The 6,129-nt window shown below is 32.5% G+C and overlaps 1 pseudogene; it reads left to right on the top strand.

Moving 5' to 3' along the window:
* Positions 1-671: 671 nt before the first annotated feature.
* On the top strand, positions 672-4,295 carry LOC126610692 (adrenodoxin-like protein 2, mitochondrial; annotated as a pseudogene).
* Positions 4,296-6,129: the final 1,834 nt, after the last annotated feature.

The following is a 6,129-nucleotide window of genomic DNA, read 5'->3' as shown; positions in this document are numbered from 1 at the left end:
TAGTAGAAGTTTGGTTTTTATTTTTTTAGTACGCAAGTTTTCTACATAATCCGTTTCAAAAAAAAAAAAGTTTTCTACATAAGTTAAAAGCGATTTTAGGTTAAAATCTCTATATATAGAGGTATGCTTGTATCATATATTCAATACAAAAAGATGAAAAGCAAAAAGTAATGCTTTTACTTTCTCAAAACTCTCATTTGTACGTTTATTTCTCTTGTCTAACACTAGTAAATAGCATAAATAATAAACATCTCTCATTTATACGTTTATTTCTCTTGTCTAACACTAGTAAATAGCATAAATAATAAACATAGTGATACATGGCTCTCGTTACACTTCAACCTCTTGCATAACTTCTCTCTCATTTTGTTTCAAGTTCAAATCCTCATGCCTCATTTAAATTAGTACAGAATATCGTTTGTAATTAAAAAATATATATAAATAAAATAAAATAAAATAAAATAAAAAATAAAGGCTAAGATTGAAAAAGTTCACCTAATAGCGAGGTGTCTTGGGTTGGACACTTACATCTGCTTTGGTGACTTTCTTGTGTAGGTACAGACGCTCGACTTCGGCCTGAAAAAATATCATAGAGGTCCGGCGTCCATGCAGCATGCTTCGTTTCTTTCTTCATAAAAAATATAAAAAATAAAAAAAAGCTTTGCGTTGGAATGATTCATGCAGTCTATGGTTGATATTGTATTGAGGCTTTTTAAGATAAACGTATATGTAGTGGAATGATTCATGCAGTCTATGATTCACATTGTCTTCTTCTTTTGGGTGCCAGCCATCTCTTGGCGTTAATGCCGCTGAAGTCTCATTCTCAATCTTGATACCGAATTTCCTCCATATTCGTACTAACTTCATTTTCTCGTTCAATCACATAAACCAAGTTCTTTGCTTTACAGAGTTACTTTGCATGAAAGACAAACAGAACAGAAACCGTTTCAGTTTTTATTCTTTTTGGTTCATTTGTAATACTTCGTTTGTTCATTTTTCGCAGGTGCTTCTGAGTGGTTCCTGTCGACATGCTTGTTTCTAGACTATCCGCGGTCAGAACTCAGATGATCAAGCATCTCGCAAAGGGTTTTTGTTTTGTACCTTTTTTTTGTTCCTATCTTTAGTCTGCTTTTTCCAGTAGTCTCAGATGATCAAGCATCTCAGATGATCAGCCCCATATTAAATTTAACATTAACTTCTTCCGTGCTTGTTCCTGTCGACATGTGGCTAGATACGTGTGACAGGAGACTAATGATGGGTTGTTTAATGTTTCAAGTTTTATACAAAAGCATAGAGTTTTAGTCTATTTGTGTCTTTTTAAATCGATTAAGGTGAAACTGTATTGAAAGACCTATGGTTACTTAGGGTTCCTCATGATTAGGTTTCTTGGTATTATCTGGGTAATAGGGTTTGTGTCAACTCTATTAGTGTTTTACCTAGTTAATAGCCGTTTATTTTCTTCTTGCTCTTATCAACTTGTATAAGGGTCTTATCTTGTTGTTAACTCCTTAATCCAAGGAGTTTAGTTATGTTCCCTATACCAGCTGTTCAACGTGATTCAAGGAGATTTAAGATAGGTAACTTGAGTGTTGAATGTAGTTTGCAACTCACTCAAACTCTCCTATATATTTGTAACCTAGGTATGCTCTCATTACGATTTCTATAATACAAAATCAGAAACTTGAAAGGTCAACAAACTGTACAATTAGTCTACTGCTTAGGTAGAGGTTATCTCATGATTCCAGTAAGGCAGTGGAGGTTCTCTTGTGATTTTAAATTGTAGTTTAAGTTGGTATCTTTAAAAATAGGAGAAATTAGGTTCTCATCCTCCCTTTTGCTACTCCATTGATTAAAATTCTATTCATTTTCAATTTTTGATCAAGGTCCTTGGGTATTAATAACATCATTAATTATTTAAATAATAAAATATTTTTTTATTTCTAAATATATTCATTTAATGTTAAAAATGTTACAATTAGTATATTTATATTTATGACTAAATTTTTTTATCATATATTTTTAGTTTTAGTTTGTACCCATTTTTAATTTGTAATTCTTTTTTAATTTGTACCAATTTTCTTTTCAGTTTTAATTTGTACCCATATATTAATTTCTTTTTGTGCCCATATTTTTTACAGTTTATTTGTATTTGTACTTTTTATTTTGCTAAATGTACCCATGCTAATTATATGTACCAATTTATGTAAAACTTTTTAATCTTAAAATGTACTCATTCTTAAATATACCAATTTGTTATATGTAAAATGTACCTTTTTTATATAAAATCTATTCAATTTTTTTCTAATCCATTTTAAAACTTATATGGGTACATTAATTCTTTATTCTTTGATTTTAAAATGTATCCATGTCAAGTTTAATCGAAGAAATTTACTAATGTTATTAAGCCTAATATCTTCATTTTTTTCTTCTTTTTTTTTTTTTTTTTTTGTGATTTTGAAGAATGTACCCATGTTTTGATACAATAATATTTTTGGTTAATTTTGATGAATGTACCCATGTTTATATATATACACACACACAATAGTATATTTATATTTTAATATTTTTAATTCCACAAATTATGGTTTTTTATTTAAAATCTCATTTATATAAACAACTAAAAATTTTAATTTTTAATTTAAAAAATATAGTAACTACATAGAAATAAATTATTGCATTAATTTTAGGGACCTTGATCAAAAATTAAAACCAACAAGGTTTCAATCAAAGAATATTCATAGCTAAGGACCGCATCCAAAGTCTCTCTTAAAAATAATTCATAACTAATTTGTATGCTTTTCCAGCTCCATTGACGTCTGCAGCGAAGACAGGAAACTTCGGTGGACGTTACAGTTATATTTTCCACAATCCGGTTAGCTTCCTAACGAATTTCTTATATATGGAACTTTGTCTCGTTTTCAATTTCTCGCACTGACCCCTCAAATCTCACTCATCTTTTTTTCCAGAAGCATCAAACTTACTCTACAACAACCCCTCATGAAGAGGGGGATAAAAAAGTAGAAGAGTAAGTTCTTGTTTCATATAAAAGAACCGTATTGGATTGTAGCCACAAATCCTTACATATTGTTTCAATCGCCAGTGAACAATTTGGAGAGAATTCCCTTATTTGGCTTATTTCATTAAAGATGAGCTCTCATCCTTAGCGCTATCCTGCAAGTAAATATGTGTTACCGGAACCCTTATATCTTATTCATTGATTTCTGCAACCTTCTTTTCGAATGTGCAGAATTTCTGTCACATTTGTGGACAAGGATGAGATGGCGAAGCATATTAAGATTCCCTTTGGAATGTCCACACTAGAAGCTGCTCATGAAAATGACATAGAACTTGAAGGTACTCTGGCATGTCATTTGATGTTGTACCACAGAGCATTCCACTTTGATTCCTCTTGTTTTAATATGATTCTAACTTTTATTACGTACTTTTCTGGGCTCTATGTAGATTATAGACGCCGATAAGTTTTGTTTTAGTGGTGTTGATGCGTGAGCTTGCCCTTCAAGGTTGTTTATAATGAGACTATTAAAATGCTTGTTAGGATTGAATGGATAAGATGACTTGGAAATTGAACTTATGTGATTAGAACCAAGTTATTGGCTGAATTGAATCGAGTTGGTCAACTAAGAAACAGCTTGGCTATCTCTATAGTCTACCTCGTAACTAGTTGGTTTTAATGTGATCTTAGGAGCATGTGAAGGATCGTGCGCTTGCTCAAGATGTCAAGTGATTGTGAGAGTATGTACTATTGTACATTGAAACCTGATGTTTGGAGATGAAGAATCATACTAGGAAGGCAATATTCACTGGATACAAGGAGAGGAGACATGAAAAATGAACTGATTTCCGTTCGTTAGTATCCGGTGGAAGTTGCCTTCTAGACTTCCATTCCTCCCACCAAAATCTCCATCCGAAGCTAACTTCTAGAACTCTTGGTTAGGATATGGAATACTACAATAAACTCGAAGATCCAAACTGATGAGGAAAACGACATGCTGGATCTTGCTTTCGGGCTCACAGAGACGTAAGCCCCCTATATCTTGGAATTATCTGCAGGGAAAATTTTGTCAGAGCTATAGTTGAAATTGATATGAATTCTAAAAGACGGTATTTGTTTGCAGCAGGTCCCGTCTGGGTTGTCAAATGGTTGCAAAACCCGAACTTGACGGAATATGCCTTGAACTGCCGAGTGCAACGCGCAACTTTGCTGTTGATAGGTATGCCAAGGCCACATAGAATAGAATTCTTTTGATAGGAAGGAGAGAGTAGGACATTTTTGGTTAGGAAGCAAACGAAAGCTATGCCATTCTTGTAGCATGTCCTATTTTGCTAGTTTTACGCTTCAAACACTAATTAAAGAAGTGACTTTATGAAATTTGTTTGTGCCAGGAATTTGGTTGAATAATTTATGCGTAGTGATTCATGTTTCGGTTTTCTTTTTCTGCAAACCTTACTTTGTTTTTATTCCTAAATTTTATCTGATTTATTCAATCGTAAATGAAGAGCATCAAAAGAAAAACGAGAGTAAAAAAATCGTATTTCTAATTTATTTTTTTATTTTTTTGCTAAAGGGAAGTGCACCCCATCACTTTTTCCGATGTGATTTTCATAGATTAGAATGGAATGAGGGCTTCGTCCTCCTCATTCACATATGTTGATCTAGTTTTTGTTTTCTCTAGTGTTTATTCTTTTTTAAAATAGAATCGAAATTTTATTGATCAATAAGACTAGGATACATCGAAGTCCTCATACAAAAAAGGATTTATTCTTCGAAGTTGAAACTTAAACCTTACCTTCAATCAGATTATACACATTATCTTTTTTACTTACACATTATTTGATGTCACATCTTATATCTCGTCACATGTGAAAAAATGTGAAAACATACCCGTTGCAAAAAAAGTGTTAAGAGTGTAGTTAGCCGTGCCAACGGGACCAAAAAAATTATCCCATCGTAGGAAAGTCTTTTTGGTTCCGAAATCTAAATCTAGGGGTTTTTAAGTCGATACTTGCTAGATTATGAGCTACCTTATTGCGTTATCGATTCTCAAATAAGTCATTGAGCTTCCGAAACCTAAATCTAGAAGTTTCCAACTCGATAGCAAACCTTACTAATTGTGAGCTACTTTATTACACTTTCGACTCTTAAGTCTTAAAGTCAACCTCAATGGTCAATCTGCTCAAATAAACATAATCCATGCTACCATAATATAGTTACTTTAAAATTACTTGAAAGTAAAAGAGATTTTATAACTCTTATATTCCTACACACTAAGTTTTTTAGGTTTGATTTTTCCTTCCCCATTACTACTTTATCAAGAGGCGTTTAAAGAAAGAGATTCTTATTTTTATTGGGACCTATATTATGTTGAACTTTAACAATCTGAACCATCTATTTTTCAAGTTGCACCTCATAGATTATCCTTGCAAAGTATTAACTAAATCATAAATATTTGAAGCATCTAATTGAGTTCAAAAAATTTGACAAACATTTTGTTCTAAGAAAACACTAAAATATTGTCGTGATAATTAAATAGGCAAATGATTTCCAATTGAATTCAATTTTTGCAATAATCATAAATAGAGAAGTTCGATGTGAAGTGAGTTCCACAACTAATTTTAATTTAAAAAAAATGGAAATCTTTTCTCTTAAAGGACCTGTATTTTATCCAAAGTAAGCTCTCAAACAGGTTAAAAAATAGAATTCTTTTCCCTTAAAGGCCATGTGCTTTATCAAAGTAAGCTCTCAAATGGGTTCAAAGGGAAAGGGATCCTCCCCCCAAATCAAGGGATCCAAACTTCTTGAAATTTGATCAAACGGCTAAAGTTATTATAACTTTTAAAGGAGGCCTCTGTTTGTAGTATTTGGATCAAATTTCAAGGGCCCAGATCCCTTCATTTGGTGGATTTTGTGGAAGGGATCCAGAGAGGATCCATTTCCGGTTCAAAGGGTAGCATACTGATTAGAGTGCAGTCCCCCCTTCCATATACTTTGATGCCACAAAAGTCGTTAGGTATTACGAATGACGATCCTCTTCGGATTTTCTTTGTGAGGATTCAAGGATCCTCCAATCATATATGTTCATCATATATTGTACGGTCAGTTTTTGTCAG

Source organism: Malus sylvestris, chromosome 17 (genome assembly GCF_916048215.2).
Source record: "Malus sylvestris chromosome 17, drMalSylv7.2, whole genome shotgun sequence".
NCBI lineage: Eukaryota > Viridiplantae > Streptophyta > Magnoliopsida > Rosales > Rosaceae > Malus > Malus sylvestris.
Note: the sequence above shows the minus strand (reverse complement) of the source record. Positions and strands in the feature narration are given on the sequence as shown.